The sequence below is a fragment of the Balaenoptera borealis genome (genome assembly GCF_965194805.1).
Source record: "Balaenoptera borealis genome assembly, chromosome: 12".
In the NCBI taxonomy this organism is placed as follows: Eukaryota; Metazoa; Chordata; class Mammalia; order Artiodactyla; family Balaenopteridae; genus Balaenoptera; species Balaenoptera borealis.
The window spans coordinates 101,119,418-101,136,673 of NC_138869.1; the positions used below are offsets into that span (position 1 = coordinate 101,119,418).

The following is a 17,256-nucleotide window of genomic DNA, read 5'->3' on the forward strand; positions in this document are numbered from 1 at the left end:
TGTCTGCCAGTCATCTCTGAACCATTCCTTTTCCGCTCAGCCATTCCCCAAGAAAACCACCTTGGCCTGGGGTGGAGGTTAGGATTAAAAGAGTCAACTCTCCTATCGGACCAAGGCTTCCTAAAGGTTTTATGGAAGCTAAGTAGGAGAAGTGATGTGTAATTGCACCTATTAATTGACTTTTATTGGAGACAGGCGGCGGGGCCTCGCGCGGTGCCCTTGGGGTCAGAACTGGCTTTAGCCTCACTCCTATGTGAATGTGAGCCACTTACTGGAGGCTTTTGAATCTCTGTTTTCAAATTTATAAAATGGTGATAGGAGGATTGTCTTGAGGATGAAATGAGAAAGTGCACATAAAGTAACTTGTGCTCGACAGAAAGAAAGTTAATTCCCTTATGTGTTGAGATCAGTAATCCGTTGTGTGTGTCACGTGGAGAACTAACCATCAACATAAATCAGGAAGCACCAGGCAGCCGCGTCAATCCAAACAGGGCCCTATTTCATTTACAGAGAAAGGCTGTAAGTTAAGCAAAATGACAAGTGTTTTCTTAAAACATTTTGGTAAGTAATAAAAGGACTTTCCTGGAAGCCTTTAAAAACCAGTAAGATTGTCATATCACTGTAGTGTTTTAAAGTAATGATCCCTTAAAAATTCCTCCTAGTCTTCGGATTCTATGACAAAAATCTGTCACAGAATTGGACATTTTGAGGCTTCAACCAAACCAAAGTATGAATTCAAACTGGAGCAGATTACATTTATTTGTGATTCCTCAAGTCATTCAGTGTGAACTTCTTTTTTTTTTTTTTTTTTTTAATAAATTTATTTATTTATTTATTTATTTTTGGCTGTGTTGGGTCTTCGTTTCTGTGTGAGGGCTTTCTCTAGTTGTGGCAAGCGGGGGCCACTCTTCATCGCGGTGCGCGGGTCTCTCACTATCGCGGCCTCTCTTGTTGCGGAGCACAGGCTCCAGATGCGCAGACTCAGTAGTTGTGGCTCACGGGCTTAGTTACTCCGCGGCATGTGGGATCCTCCCAGACCAGGGCTCGAGCCCGTGTCCCCTGCATTGGCAGGCAGACTCTCAACCACTGCGCCACCAGGGAAGCCCCAGTGTGAACTTCTTAATGAAGAGTGAAACAAAAATCACCTCTTCTCATTTTTTTTATACCTACTCAGCCAGTTTTACTAAACTGAGACAAAAGCAGAGGAAGGAAAGAAGGAAGGAAGGAAGGAGGGAAGGAAGGAAAGAGGGAGGGAGGGAGGAAGGATGGAAGGAGGGAGGGAGGGAGGGAGGAAGGAAGAGGGAGAGAGAGAGGGAGAGAGAGGGAGGGGAGATAGCATTCTCTAAAGCAAGCCAGTATTTCATTTCATTTGAGTCCCTGCAGTGAATATTAGCTCCGTGGTATTTCAAATACATGTTGCTTCTCAACTTTTGGTGCCCTAAACCTGAAAACTGAACAGTCCTACCACCTGGAATCCTCAATTTGCTTTGGAATTATCTATGTTCAGAGTCCAAGGGTCCTTTAAGATCATTAATTCCATCTCTTCTGGGTAGTTTTTCCCTCATTATTGAACTTTATTTAAATATTCCATACACACACACATACATTCACACACACACTTACATGTAACTTTATACTAGACTACATAGAATGTAACTATTTGGCAATTGCTAGCGTCTCCTATTAAAAAGGAGCATTTATTCCCTGTTGTCAGTGCTTCCTAAGGCTACATGCCTACTGCTCTTTGCAGGGCAGTGTGCTGGTTAAACATATGGCCGTGAAGCCATCCTGCTAGATTAGAATCCCAGCCCTGCCACTGACAGTAGTAGGACCTTGAACAGGTTACTTTACCTCTCTGTGCCTCAGTTTCTTCATCTATAAAATGGGAGTGAGAATAGCACCTACCTTGAGGGGATGTTTTGGTGATGAAGTATGTAAATAGCTTAAGAGTTGTGTTTGGCACATACCAAACCCCCCAATGAGACCTGGAGTTCCAGAGCACAGAAGAAAAAGAAGTCTCTGCAGCTTAAAGGAAACCACTAGAGGGGGAAGATGGGAGAAGCAGAGCGTAAGGAAAGGCCTGGAGAGAGAATGGGCCTTTAAGAGTCGAACTTAGGCTGACGTGGCTGTGCTCCTGAGCCCCCTCGGGCTGCGGTTTTCTGGTTCTAGGAGAAGCAGTGGAGACACCGTGAGTGCATGCATGGCCAGAAACATCATTTGGGGAAACCTGTGCTACGTTCATAGATACTCTTAAAAGAAAGCCCCTACCAAAAAGCTCCGCAAATAACAGCAAGCCCTGAGGTAACCGTGAAAATGTCAAGCCCTGAGGAGAAAGTGGAGAGCACAGGCCCCACCTGGAGGGCCACGTGGAGGGCCAGCTGAGGGTCACCAGCGGACGACCTTCTTCTGCCGCACAGCGGGAATCGGCACGTGTGAAGGCAACTGGTCCGGCCCGCAGACCCACTGTGCACTCCCACCTCAGTAGCCTGATGCCAGCCATAATGGGGGTGTTTACACCACAGGAATCTGCAGCTTCTTTTTGTTTCATTTTTAGAAAGCTGGTAGTTAAACGTTCCCCGACGCACTGCTGGGGATGATACAAAGGCTGGCTCGGAAAAACTGAAAGAAAAATGTCTTAAACTGCAAAGCTTTTTCTTTGGCGTTCCTTACTCTTCCCCTCTGTACGAAGGCAGGAAGCTGGCAGTTGGACATGGTCTGTTAGGGTGTACCTAAAGAAGAAAAGCCACGCTGACCTCTTGCTTCACAGAGGGCCAGAAAAGTGCTGACTGACGGTGCTTGAAGATGGCATCCTTTTCCCATGAAATATAAGTTCACTCCAGGCCCAACATAGGTGTCAGACGGAGGACTTATAGGCTTGTGATGACTGTCCTAAAACAGAAAGTGCAACGAGATGGGGTAGTTCACATACTCCTTTTACACCTCTTTAAAAATATGATTATTTCGACATATTTTCGAGAATATGAAAACTGTCTACTGAGACTTATTTATTACCTTACCTCCTTGCATCTAAAAGACCGTTTAACCTGTTCAGACTTCTGGGTGTTCCTTGAGAGTAAAGATGGAAGAATAGGGACTGAAATGAAGAAGTGCCTCGAAATCTGCCTTTATCAGTCTGCTGGGGCTGCCGTTACAGAGTTCTGCAGCCCAGGGGATGCAACAGAACTGTATGTTCTCACCGTTCTGAAGGCAGAAAGTCCAGGGTCAAGCTGTCAGCAGGTGTGGTTTCTTCTCAGGCCTCGCTCCTTGGCTGGTAGTTGGCTGTCTTCTCGCCGTGTCCTCACACGGTCTCCCCTCTGTGTGTGCCTGTGTCCTGATCTCTTCTTATAAGCACACCAGTCTTATTGGAGTAGCATCCACTCTAACGACCTCATTTAACCTGAATCACCCCTTTAAAGACCTTATCTCCAGACACAGTCACATTCTGAGATATGGGGAGTTGGGACTTCAACCTATGAATTTGGAGGGGGCCATGAGCCCGTTAACTGACTAAGCATAAGCATTATTTATCCACAGGGCAAATTTGATTTGACAACCTCGCAGGTCGAGTTCCCAGAGAAGCAAACTCTGGAAAGATGGAGACTGGTGTGCAGGGGGTTACGGGAAGCGCTCTCAGGAACACATACGAGCGGCAAAGGAAGCAGGATTAGGCAGCGGGAGAGCTGGACCGCAGTGCCGTCACAGTAGAGGACCCAGCTGATCACACAGACCCTCTGGGGTGGCCCTTCGGAGTTGTCCGGAACCAAGGCAAGGGGGTGGAGACTAGTTACAGGACGTGGGCTGCCCCAGGGAGGAGGCATGACCTGCCTGAGAGGCTGTCTTCGGCTGAGGACAATCTCAGGAGGGCTCGGTTGAGAGCTGCCAGTGGCCGAGTCTTCAGACGTTGACGGCGTGATTGCTCGGTCTCAAGTGGGGCTCCTGGTCAGGGCACTGCAGTGTCCACAGCCACACACGTGAACAGAAGTTCCCTAAGTGCATGGGAGAATTTACCGTCATCTTCTTAAGAAATTTCTCAGTATGTCTCTCAGTAGGTTGAAAGGTGACCTATTCTGAACCCTAAAACATTGAGCCCAGTTCTGGACACATAGAGGAAGCCGAGCAGGATGGTGAGTGAGCGAGTGGCTTAGTGGGAAAAGGATGGATGCTGTTTGGAGACAGAAAGATCTGGGTTCAAATCTCTGCCCCACTATTTACTAACATTTCTTACCCTCTCTCAACCTCCGATTTCTCCTCTGCAAAATGAGGATAATACTGCCAACTTTGTTAGACTGTTGAAAGATTTAAATAAAACATATATACTTAGAGCATGTAGCATAATGTTTCATACAAAGAAGTCATCCAAAAAGCATTTGCTCCCTTCCCTTTCTTTCAGCAGATAGTCAGTGGGTGGTAACTGATTACAAGTCAGGAAGAGAGGTTTGATCTCCTAACTTGAAGGAGGGTGTTTCTCAAATTCTGGTGTGATCTAAAGGTGCCTGAGGATACTTCTTCCCGCTGTCCTGACTGTCACCAGTTCTGTCGATGTGGAAATACACATCACATCACAAAGACCTCTCCCCCTTGCATAAATACCAAGTCTATTCCAAAACTAAAACATGCATAAATTATGTCAGTTATACAATCAAACCAATTCTCCTTTTCAAGATGTAGTTTTATTGAGGTATAAATCTCTACTATAAGGCAATTTAGTGCAGACAGGAATTTTATTGGGGGACGCAGATCCCCTGAGCTTGTCTGGGAAATGGGAAGCATATTCCAAGATGAAGTGTCCTGCAGGTGTAAGAGTCGCTGTGCCTGCAAAGAAGCATGTCTGGACAGAGATTTAACTTTCTCATCTAAATCAAGTCAAATTGAGCTCCCCTGGATGGGATTGCTGAAGGTTTACTGTGTTTGATTATGGATCGCAAAGCCCAGAGGCACTGCAGAAATTACACTGTCAAAGAGACACCTGACTTAGGTCCAGAAAGTAAACAGGAGCCGGAACACAGAAAGTGACCCCTGAGCTTGGACCAGCTTTCTTATCCCTACCAGACGTTTCCCCTGATTTAACACGGGGCCACGTGGTTTCCCACTGTCTTCTGTGGCTTTCTTTTCCCACAGAGAGGCCCCATTTATTCGAAAATATGAAGCTTTGGGGGTTTCTTGAAAATGGTACTTTCGCTCAGTAAAAATAAGTCAAGATGAAAACGCTATCTGTGGGGATCCATTCTGAAAAGATATTAAACTAAGAACATGGAAAGAGGGGCTTCCCTCGTGGCGCAGTGGTTGAGAATCTGCCTGCTAATGCAGGGGACACGGGTTCGAGCCCTGGTCTGGGAAGATCCCACATGCCGCGGAGCAACTAGGCCCATGAGCCACAACTACTGAGCCTGCGCATCTGGAGCCCGTGCTCCGCAACAAGAGAGGCCGCGATAGTGAGAGGCCCGCGCACCGCGATGAAGAGTGGCCCCCGCTTGCCACAACTAGAGAAAGCCCTAGCACAGAAACGAAGACCCAACATAGCAATCAATCAATCAATAAATAAATAAATCTTAAAAAAAAAAAAAAAGAACATGGAAAGAACAGTCTGTTTTCCCCAAATGATCAGCAGCCACCCAGACCTAATCACTTTCCATATGACAAAAAAAAAAAAAAAAAATTCTAGAAGAGCACAACAAAAATATCGCAATCACTAAGAAGTCTGAGGTGACTCTATATTCACCATCTCCACACAAACATCACGAGTGTGGGAATCAGTGAGCTTTTTGTCCTTAGACCTATTCTGAGTTCTCTTATTGATGAAGGAGGTTTCTGTCATCATTTTCTCACAATTGTCCTTTATTCTCTTTTTAAAAATATTTCTCCGGGTTTGACCAGGGCCTAGTAACACACACAGAGTCGCCGTTACACCATAAAGAACCATGCATCCCCTATGCTTTAAGTATTATCCACAGCCCTCTCTGTCTTTTCACTGGCTCTTTGAGAGAAGCATCCTTGAGAATGACATCCAAGCAAACAGTAGGTTTACATCTAGTGCTTCCTTCCTGTGTTCACATCTCTTTCTGCCTCTGTCCTATACTTGCCATTCCTCAGACACAACAGAGCTGGAAGAAAACACTAGTCAGCGTAGTGTTGCAGCGAGCTGCCGTAACAAGTAAACCCTATAATTTCAGTGGTTTAGCACAATACAGTTCAGCCCTCACTCCTGTGACAGTCTGTGGCTTTCTTGGGCAGCTCTCCTCAGGAATCTGGGTTTTCCACCATGTGGCCCCCACATCTCAGGGTCTCTCCCTTCCAGCAGCATAGATAAGAAGAGAGAGGGTGTGGGACCTTTTAGGGAGCAGACCAGGAAAGTGGAGTAAATTGCTTCTACCAGCATGCTACTGGCCCAAAGAAGGCTGAGAACTAAGAAGTGCAAAGATGATAGTAGTGTTTGCCTCAGAGAGTCCTTAAATGCCCCTTGCTTTCAATCCTTTCAAGTTTTTTTTTTAGTTGAGGCAACAAAGACCCAGAGAACATAAGCTACACACAGCTAATCAGTGACAGCTCAGTTCAGTGCTGGCCAAGAGGCCTCCTACCCATTCCTGTTGCTTCCAATTAATGTATAAAAGGGCTCATAAAATCTCAAGATACAGCTGGAGCATCGTTTCTAGAACCTTCTATCCAGGACTCCAGGGTGAGGAAGACTATGACCACCCTGCCCTGAACCCACAATTCCAGCACAGTCCCCTCAGTCTGAGAGCTGGACAGATGACTGTTTCAGGCAGCAAGTGCCAGTAGCAAACCCTAATTACAGGAAATGCCTCTTGGCTCCTTAGGGATATTAAATTACTTTGCGGAAAGTCAAGAAAAATAGAAGCAGAATACCATGTAATGCTTTATTCGGAGGCCAAAGTCACCTATTAGGGCTTGTGTTTTGTGCTTGATTCTGTCAAGAGAACTTAAAGGGTGGAGACGGAGTTTATAGGAAGAGAAATTCCGGATGGTGCCAGCCTGGTTTACAACCATCACATTGTCTCACGGAAAAGATGCCTTGATGTCCTCCTTTCAGTTGAAATCGAACATGAGAAGACACAGAGCCTTCCAAAAAATACCTGGAAAAGAATGAGAGAGTGGGCCCAGGGAAGGTTGGTCTCCTTGTCAGGTTCTGAAAGTTGTCTGGAGAGCAGTGCTTCACTCGTGGAAAGAACTCCCATGTGGAAATCTGGGTAAACCTTGGCCGCACCTCTGACCACCTGCATGTCTATGGAACAGTCAGTTATTTATATAACTGTTTAAAATTCTGACTTTACCTTCACACAGGTTCTATATCTGGATTTTTTTGCCTGAATTTTAACATTCTCATCTGGAGATCTGACACTGAGTAGTTAAAGGCTGCACATTAGTTCTCTTAGTTTCTCTAAGAATCTTAGTCAAACTATTTAACATTCTGAGGTCTCCCCTCCACCACCATAACAGCAAGGGAGGGAAAAGAAATAAAAATAATAGCTGCCACTTGGCTGGAAATTATGGTGCTGATTTACTCTAAACATTATCACATAAAATCAAGTAACAATAATAATAGGAATTAGATTTATGGCAGTGCCAATTATATTACTTTATTTAGCCAAAATACAATCACATTTCCAGGTTTACAGATCAGATACTAAAAATAGTACAAAATTTAATTACATGTGCCTTTATTTTACAATTTTTCTATCTCATTCTCTATTTTCTTTTTTTTTTGGCTGCATTGGGTCTCCTTTGCTGTGCGTGGGCTTTCTCTAGTTGTGGCGAGCGGGGGCTACTCTTCGTTGCGGTGCATGGGCTTCTCATTGCAGTGGCTTCTCTTGTTGCAGAGCACAGCCACTAGGCATGTGGGCTTCAATAGTTGCAGCACACGGGCTCAGCAGTTGTGGCACACGGGGTTAGTTTCTCTGCAGCATGTGGGATGTTCCCGGACCAGGGCTCGAACCCATGTGCCCTGCATTGGCAGGCGGATTCTTAACCACTGAGCCACCAGGGAAGTCCCTCATTCTCTATTTTCCATGCTCACTGCTCCCCTTCTTTAAAAAAAATTATTCTTGTGAGTTGGGGAAATATCATGGCCATCTTATTAAGACAGTGAGGGGATTAGGTTTGTTGGCAAAACTTGAACTCAAATCAGTGGTCAGTATGGGGAGCAGGAAAGGTGGAGGCAGGCTAGTTAGGTGTCTTTAAGGAACCTGGAAGTAAGGTCGCTTTCAGAGTGAAACTAGTAAAATGCACGGATAAAATGCATACAAACTGGCAAAAACAAGAAGGATATAATTAGCCAGCTGTGGAAATAAGCCAAGAAACTATCCAGCTATATATGAAATAGAAGTGTATGGGAGCATCTCAAACTTCAGCCCCACAGATCCCGGGGTACAGTAATGGGCAGGATGTGCACGTGATTTTAAGTTAGTGAGTAGAAAACTAATTGGCTGCATCTTGCCTGTTTGGATGAAGGCTATGTAAACAGGAGTTGGTTAGCCAAGGAAGCAGTAAAAAGAATCAGAGTGTCACAGAAGCCCTCTGGATGGCAGAGCCCATCAACGTGAAGCATCTAGGGAAGACACAGTCTTGGCGGTGTTGACCAAAGCATTATGGTTCTCTTGATGAAACCATCCCTATTGTGGGCAAAAGTGCCTCAAACCATTGACGGTAACATTCTAAGACCAATTAAGAGCCTTTTTTTTATGATTCTGTGGACACCAAGCAACCTTGTCATAATTTGGCTCCTCATGTAGTGAGCCTACCTGAGCCTACAGAGCTGCCTCAAAACTTTCTAGTCTACTTGCCAGTTGTATTTTTTATTTTAAATTACTCTAACTATAGCTGATGCTGTGAGCCAGTTCCACCTTGAGCATGCCAACAAAATCAGTTTTATGAACCTAACTGACCTTAGACCATGGTATATACGTCAAGGTAAACATCACCTGATGGGTGCACCTGGGCAGGCAGTACTGTTACCCAGCAACAGCTCAGGTTCACTCTACACGCTTCTGGAACTGCAGCTGAACCAGCCTCGTGCAATTTTGACTGAAACATAGATAAAGTCAAGATCAAGATGTTCTAATAATATGACTGTCTTTAGTGATCTGACAAAACAATTGCCATATTGTAAGCCAGAAACAGTCCACAGAATGGAGGGATGGAAAGAACCTAAACCATTTTAACAGGCTACGTGCTGACTTTCAATTACATCTGGGACCCCACCAGAGACAGCTTCATCAAAGATACTAAGGTCATTGACAGGTAATGTTCTCCAGGTTTTTTCACACCTTATCCAATCGCAGTAACTGTTAGGTGATAAATAGAGTGACAGCTCATTACAAATTTCAGCTTCCAGAAGCTGAAAGGTTAAGTGGCACCTCTCACCTGCTGGCTGGTGGGTTAGCATCTAACCCCTGTCCCTTCTCCCTACTGCTATACAGTAGGTCCTTCTCCATTCTCCACCCCACAACTCTGTCTGAAATCTTGTGCACTCGAGGCTTTAGATTTCACACAAACCTGTTGAAGTGAAAATAAAGTCAAAAGGCTCTACTACCGAACCTCTGGGATATATAGGACAGTACATAAAGGGCAGAGATGCAGGGGATAAAGAATATGGCCTGAAAACTCAAGAGCATTATCCCTAGTCTCTACAGGTGTTTTATTAGTGTGTGTACGTGTTTCTGTCTGTCTGCCTGTCTGTCTTCCTGTGTGTCTAGGGAGAAGGGTTTGTATACTCTGTGACCTCATGCCAGCTTGTCACACACGTATAAAGCTATCTCCACAGATGTTAACTCCTTGGTTTTTCTAAACAGCTTTATTGAAGTATAATTGGCATACAATAAACTACACATAGTTAAACTGTAAGTTTTGATAATGTTGACCTACACGTACAGCTGTAAAACCATCACTACAACCAAGATAATGAACATATCCATCACCCCTCCCCCAATTTCCTCATGCTTCTTTATAATCCCACCTTCTGCCCCTTCCTACTCCCATCCCAGAAAACCATTGATCTCCTATCTGCCATTGCACATTAGTTTGCAATTCCTAGAAATTTATATAAATGAAGCATACCCTTTTTTCTGGCTCCCTTTACTCAGCAAAATTAAAATCTTTGCATAAGTATGTGTTTTCTTCTCTTTTGGTTAAATAAATACCTAGGAAGGAATGAATAGGTCATATGGTAAGTCTATGCTTAACTTTCTAAGAAACTGACAAACTGGATTCCAAAGTGGTTGTACCATTTTACAGTCCCATCAGCAGTATATGAGAGTTCCAGTTCCTACAACATTTGCCAACATTTGGTATGGTCATATTTTTCTTTTAATTTTAGCCATTCAAATAGATGTGTAGTGGTATCTTACCACGGTTTTACTTAGCATTTCCCTAATGACTAATGATGTTCAACATCTTTTCATGTGCTTATTTGTCATCTATATGTCTTCTTTAATAAAATGTCTGTTCATATATTTTGTCAATTCTTAACAGGTTGTTTTCTTATTATTGAGTTTTTAGGGTTTCTTATCAATTCTAGATGTAATTGTTTTGTCAGATATCTGTATTGTGAACATTTTCTTCCAGGCTTTGGCTTGTCTTTTCATTCTGTTAACATTGTCTTTGGAAGAGCAGACATTTTTAATTTTGATGAAGTCTTATTTATTCATTTGTTCTTTATTGGATTGTGCTTTTGGTGTGGTGTCTAAGAAATCTTTACGTAACCCAAGGTCACAAACATTTTCTCCTACATTTTCTTCCAGAAGTTTTATAGTTTTTGGCTTTACATGTCTCTCTGATCCATTTTGAGTTAATATTTATATGATGGAAGGTATAGATTGAAGTTCATTTTTTTATGTGGATATCTAATTGTACCAACACCATTTGTTGGAAAGACCATGTTTCCCCACTAAATTTTCTTTGCACCTTTATCAAAAATCAGTTGCCTATATATGTATTTGTTCCATTGATCTATTGGTCTATCTTGAAGCTTGAATAGTGTACCTTATAAGCCTTGACGTCAAGTAACATTAGTCCTCCAACTTTGTTCCTCTTTTATCATTTTTTTGTTTTGTTTTTAAAATTTTGTTTGTTTTATTTTGTTTTTGCTATTCTAGGTCCTTTGTATTTCCATATGAGCTTTAGAATCAGTTTGTCAATTTCTACAAAAAAAAACCCACTGAGCTTTTGACTGAGATGGTGCTGAGTCTATAAACAATTTAGGGAGAGTTCACATCTTACCAATAATGAATGTTTTGATCCATGAAGACCTCATATCTCTCCACTTCTTTAGGTCTTCCTTAATTTTCTCAGCAATGTTTTGTAGTTTTCAGTGTGCAGAGAACTGTGAACATTTCTCAATCACAAACCATAAGGAAGGATGACCAGTATCTTCAAGACTAACTTAAAAGCACCAGAGGCTTAAGCCCCTGTATCGGTTTATGGCAATTCAACGCAGGGACTGTAAAGAGGGGATGATAGTACCTATTTCCTAGAATTGTGATCATTAAATGAGAGGGCACAAGTATGCAGTTTAATATAGCACAGGCTATGGGTCAAACTGCCTGGGTTCAAATCCCTCACTTACAGCTGAACGATCTTAGGAAATTCACGATCCATCTAGAACTCAGTTTTCTGATCAGCAAAATGCAGAAAATACTAGCACCTTCCTTATAAGTGTTCTCATGAGGGTCAAATGAGCTTGTTAAACACTTAAAATTATATATTCTTGTCATGTAGTAAGCCACAAATAAATGTTAGCAATGGGTGTTGATTTTATCATTAATAGCACTTAAACAGCATCTGAAACATAGTAAGCACCCAATAAAGGGTAGATTTTATTATTAGCTTATACAGCTAAACTAGGCTACTTGGTTAACACCTTCAGGTATGCCTCCCTTCTGATTTGAATATCGCAGACTGAACTGTTTTCTGGAAGGAGGTTTATTCTTAAAAGACCTGACCCTGATACTGAACACAGACCCCCCATTCTACAATCTGGATGTTGCATTTCTTTTTCTCTCATTGTTTTTAAAATCCTTAGAAAGCTAACTCCTTCATGAAGACGCATCTACTTGCTATAGGGTAAAGAAGGGTCCAGGTTACATACTAGACTGGTTTTGAGGTGTGATATGATATCCAAGTCTAGGGAGACTTTTTGCACCTATTGTCACCCAGCACTCCTACCCTCCACCACTGCACACGCGCACACGCGCATGCACACACACACACACACACACACACACACATAATCTCCCTCCTGGCTTGCTGACACAAACTGCCCAATTGGAAACCCATTTCTGTGCTTGATGACTTTGTTCCCTATAAAATCACAAATTACCTTTGAAGGAAAAATAATCATTAACTTATTCAGGTATGTGACAGTATAAAGTAACAGAAAGAGCCCTGGACCAGAAGAGTAAAGGTTTGGGTCCTAATCCTAGCTGCCTTTTTCCCTCTCTCTGTAACCTAAGATTCCACTTAAGCTCTCTGCTATACAATAAAGGGATAATGGATTTGAGCCATTCATTCATTCAGCAAATCTTACACAGCCAGGTGTTGTTTAAAGTGGAGATGTAGCAGCGAACAAAACAAAATTCCTGCTCCCACAGAGCTTATATTCAAGTCAGAGAGACAGATAATAAGCAAACACATACGTAATTGACTGTCAAGGAGTGGGACATTATAAGCATAAAAATAAAGCAGGGTAAAGAAATGGAAAATGAAAAGAAATGCTAGTTTGGTAGAGTGTTAAAGTTAAAGAGTGTTAAAGTTCTGGCAGAGTGTTAAAGTTAAGTTCTAAAGTTTTAAAGTGTTAAGTTTTGGTAGAGTGTTAAAGTTCTTTCTGAGGCAGTGGCAGTCCAGTCGAGACCTGAAGAAAGTGAGTGGTGTCAGTTATAGAGAAAAAACTAGTGGTTGCAAATGGGAAGAGGGAAGTGGGGAGGGGCAAGATAGGAGTAGGGGATTCAGAGGCACAAGTTACTATGTATAAAATAAATAAGCTACAAGGATATCTTGTACAGCACGGGGAACAGAGCCAATATTTCGTAATAACTTTAAATGAGTATAATCTATAAAAATTTTGAATCACTATGTTGTACACCTGAAACTAATATAATATTGTAAATCAACTATACTTTAATAAAAAATTTAGTGAGTTATGTGACATGGGGCTAGCTGGTAGAAGAACATCCCAGACATGGGGAGTGGTCAACGCAAAGGTCATAAGGTAGACATGGGCTCGAGGAAAAGAAAACATGTTCAAGGAAAATAAAAGAGTCCCATATGGTTGCAGTAAAGAGATAGTTGGAGGGGGGTCTAGGGGCCAAATCATATGGGGCATCGTAGGCCAGCATAGTGACTTTTGAGTGTATTCGGAGTGAGATGGGAAATCACGGGGGGTTTGAGCAGGGGAATAACAAGATCTGACTTATTCTAGAAAAATCACTGGGGCTGATGTGCCGAGTGCAGACTGTAGGGTGGCCAGAGAAGCAGGAGGAGCCAGAAGGAGCTGTTGCCATGGTGCAGGACAGAGAGCTCTGTGGCTTAGACTAGCAGTGGTGAGAAGAGGTAAGAAATGAATGTTTGGAACGTTTGTTAAACAGGTGTAGGGTGTGGGTTGCATGTTGTGGAATAAGAAAGGAATATAGGATGATTTCGATACTTTGGCCTGTGCAAAAAGAGGATGCCATTTACTGAGATATAGAAACCTGGAGAAGAAGATGTTTTGAGGGGGCACCCCAAGATTTTGTTTCGGACGCGTGAAGTTGTGGTTGCCCATTAGATGGCCAAGGGGCCGGTCAAGTAGGTGGCTGGATATACAAGGCTGGGCAGCAGGGGAGCAATCAGGGCTAGAGATTTACTTGTGGGGCCATCGGCGTCTGCCTGGTAATGAAATTTATGGCACCGGGTGAGGGAACCCACATGGTGACTATTGCTGGAAAAGAGAAGAGTCCCAAAAAGAAGAGGAGAATCTAGAAAAAGAGTGAAATGGGATAGCCAATGGGGCAGAGGAAAAAGCTGGAGAGCACAGTAACACGGAAGCCCGATTTTAAAAGATTTTCAAGGAGGGAGTGAGCAAAAGCTGCTGAGAGGCTTAAGATGACATTTTTAATCTCTACGGTTCATTACTGGATTAAATGAAATGAACAGCTGGAACAGTGTATTAGGGTACTTTGGGCTGCTGGCCAAGTACCAGAAATCTCACGTAAAAGTAGCTTGAACAATCAGAACATTTATTATGTCACATGATATAACTCTGGAAGAAGAGTAGTTCTAAGTTTGGTCAATTCATTGACTCAAAGATGGCATCAAGGCCCAAGATCCCTTCATCTTTGGGCTCCACTTTCCTTATGGTAGCAAGAGGGTTGCTGCAGCTCTGGATATCACAGCCCTCACAGTGTCCAGAGGTGGGGTAAAGGGAAGAGCCTTTTATTGTGTCTCTTCTTTTATGAGTGAGGAAATTTTACTAGCAGCCCCTCTGATGAACTCCCTTTCCAGCTAATGCAGAACGCGTCACACACTTGTGCCTAAGCTCATCTTAGCAGGAAGAATGAAATAAATCAATATTCACATCTTGGGGCTGAGGAACAGCCCAGAGTCTCTTGAAGGACATGGCTACTCTGAGGGTGAAAACAGTCAGAATTCTGTGAGAAAGAAGGGCTTGTAAGAGGGGTTCTTTGTCCGATGACTGATACCATCTGCAACGCAAGTGCTTGGCGTTCCCAACATGCCCGTCTTTCCTCCACAGCGATGACACAAATATTTATGAATAAATATGCGTTATCTCTCAGCCAAGCTGAAGAGATTTTTCTCCTCGGAGTACCGTTCAAGCAACTATTGAAACACTCACCTTTGCCTACCATAGCATCATAGATCCGGGGATCAGAAGAGGCCTTGAAGGTCTGTGTATCCTCAATATAAAGTCGCCACGACTTTGCGTATTAGACAAGGTCCCAGCTAGAAATATATGATATATCCAAATTATCCTAATTTAACAGGAACTCAGAGGATTTGATGCCAGGGCCAGCTATGAGAGAGGGCTGGGCAGAGCAAAACCACAGGGTGGTACGGCCACCAGGGCTGGTACCTGAGGCCTCCCTGGGAAGAGGCCAAGCGCACTGAAGGGCGGCCACCCAACTGGAGCTCAGCCTTTGTCGGGGGCCCAGCCAGCCCGTAGCAACCTTGCAGGATGAGGGAAGACAGGGAATCAACACCCTGACCTCACCTCCTCCCTCCCTCCAACTAGAAGCCGGAGGGCAAGGAAGCCCATCCACGGAGTCCCTACAGGTGAGAGTCTGGGCCACAGAGACGGGGAGAGAAGGGTGGAGACGGTTCTGGAAGGGCGAATAGAGGATATCTGGCCTTCCCTGTAAGGGAAGACCAGCCACTCCGAAGCCACTCATTTCACCTTGGGACAACTCTGACTGCTGGAAAGTTCCCCGTCAACCTGGGGGTCCATACAAAACAGGTCTAACTCTTCATCTCCATGACGATGCTTTAGTTAGAGGACAGCAGCCCACCCATCTCACAGCCAAGTGCTGGCACAAAAGTCACAGAGACTTTAGCTTAGTCCTTGACCCCAGCATCCAGTGGAAGTTGAAAGTCAGGATCTACATCTGTGGTTCTCAACCAGGGTATCACCCCTGGCAATGTCCGGAGACATCTTTCATTGTCACGACCTGGGGGAAGGGCTGCTACTGGCACCTAGTGGGTAGAGGCCAGGGATGCTGCGAAACGTCCTACAACACACAGGACAGTCCCCCACGAGATAATGTGACCCCAAGTGTCACCAGTGCCGAGGATGAGACACTCAGCAGGAACTGTCTGTGCAAGACTGTCATTGTAAGACAGTCCCCAGGAGCCACACCCTGAAGTTCCCCCAGAGTACCTGGGCTGAAGCTTTATTTTCATGGTGAAATAACTATGAAAAAACCATAATAAAAAAACAATAATAAAAAAACCATAATAAAACCATAATAAAAAAAGAGCACTAGGGCCCTGTGAGAGCAGGGAGGGGGGAGAGGCATTAGTGGGAGTAGAGGAGCAGGGGTGAGGCGGGTGAAAGGAGAAGAGGGGCCCTTGCTTGCGTTGGAATGGCCATTGTTGAGTTTCCCCTCGGTCAGTGCCCCTGCTTCTGAGCTCCTGGTGGGTGGGGAGGGGGTGCGGTGAGTGGACCAGCGCCAGCCGCGGGGCAGCGTGCAAACCGTCATCACATCCCACGTTAGCTTTGTGCAGGCAAGCATGTAAACAAGAAGACCAGCCACAAGAAACATAAGAAAGGAATAAAAGTTGTTTGGTCTGCCGCCAGGAACAGATTGTTGGAATATTCCAACCCCAGTCCAAAAGGAACAAGCAACAATAACAACTAGGAGACCGCATCCGACATTCAGATACACGAAGCCTGCGTTTTCCTCGTGCCGACCATTTCCAAGAGGACCAGCCGCTGGCAGCACCCTCTGTTTTTACAAAGGCCTAGCACCCATGTGCAGACTGAAAAATATAAAAGTGTCCACTGTGACCATGAAGCAAGAGCAGGTGAGCTTAGCTTCTGCTAAAGGTCAGCACGTGTATTTTGATAAACATTTGCTGTCAAACAGCAATTCCTCCTTTATCTGGCATCTATAGATCAATCAGAAACATTGTATTGTAACTGTATCTTCCAGGTACCTGACTCTACCTTATTTAAGAATAAGGTTACTGATGTAATCTTTGGGGGTAAAGAGTTTTCTAAAAGGTATACATGTCCTTTGCTTCAAGAAACAAAGTATATTGACAATAATTCTACCTTTTAAAGTGACTCGGGACAATTACTATAATGTAGTAATAAGAAAAAAATAAAATGTCTTCAGACTTCGGAGCAGTTTTCCCAGGCACTAAATGAACCCAGATCGTGCTTTATTTTTTATTTATTTCTTTGGTTCTTGGGCAGACTCTCCATGGCTCCTCTTCATCCTCCATTCGGATAGCTGCCAGCTGTTACCCTTTACTTATATCACCAGGCCTGTTCACTCATCACCCCTGCCTTCCAGTAACTGCTGCTGTGGGTTAGGACAGTTCTCAGATGCTCAGATTTGGGCAGCATTCTGAAATCTCCTGGGAGCTTAAGAAATTTTCCAGCCTGGGTTCCACCTCCAAAGTTGTGAAAGCATTAGTCTAGGGCATGGCCTGGGCATAGGGATAGATGAAAACTCCCCAGATGATTCTGTTGTACAACCAAAGCTAAGAACCACTCCGATGGGAAATTTGATAGCTTATCCTGTCATA

General features: G+C 43.9%; 1 protein-coding gene across 2 annotated transcripts in view; it reads left to right on the top strand.

Moving 5' to 3' along the window:
- NEDD9 (neural precursor cell expressed, developmentally down-regulated 9) overlaps nucleotides 1-17,256 on the top strand; it is a 291,241-nt gene that overhangs the window by 177,034 nt on the left and 96,951 nt on the right. The window lies entirely within an intron of this gene.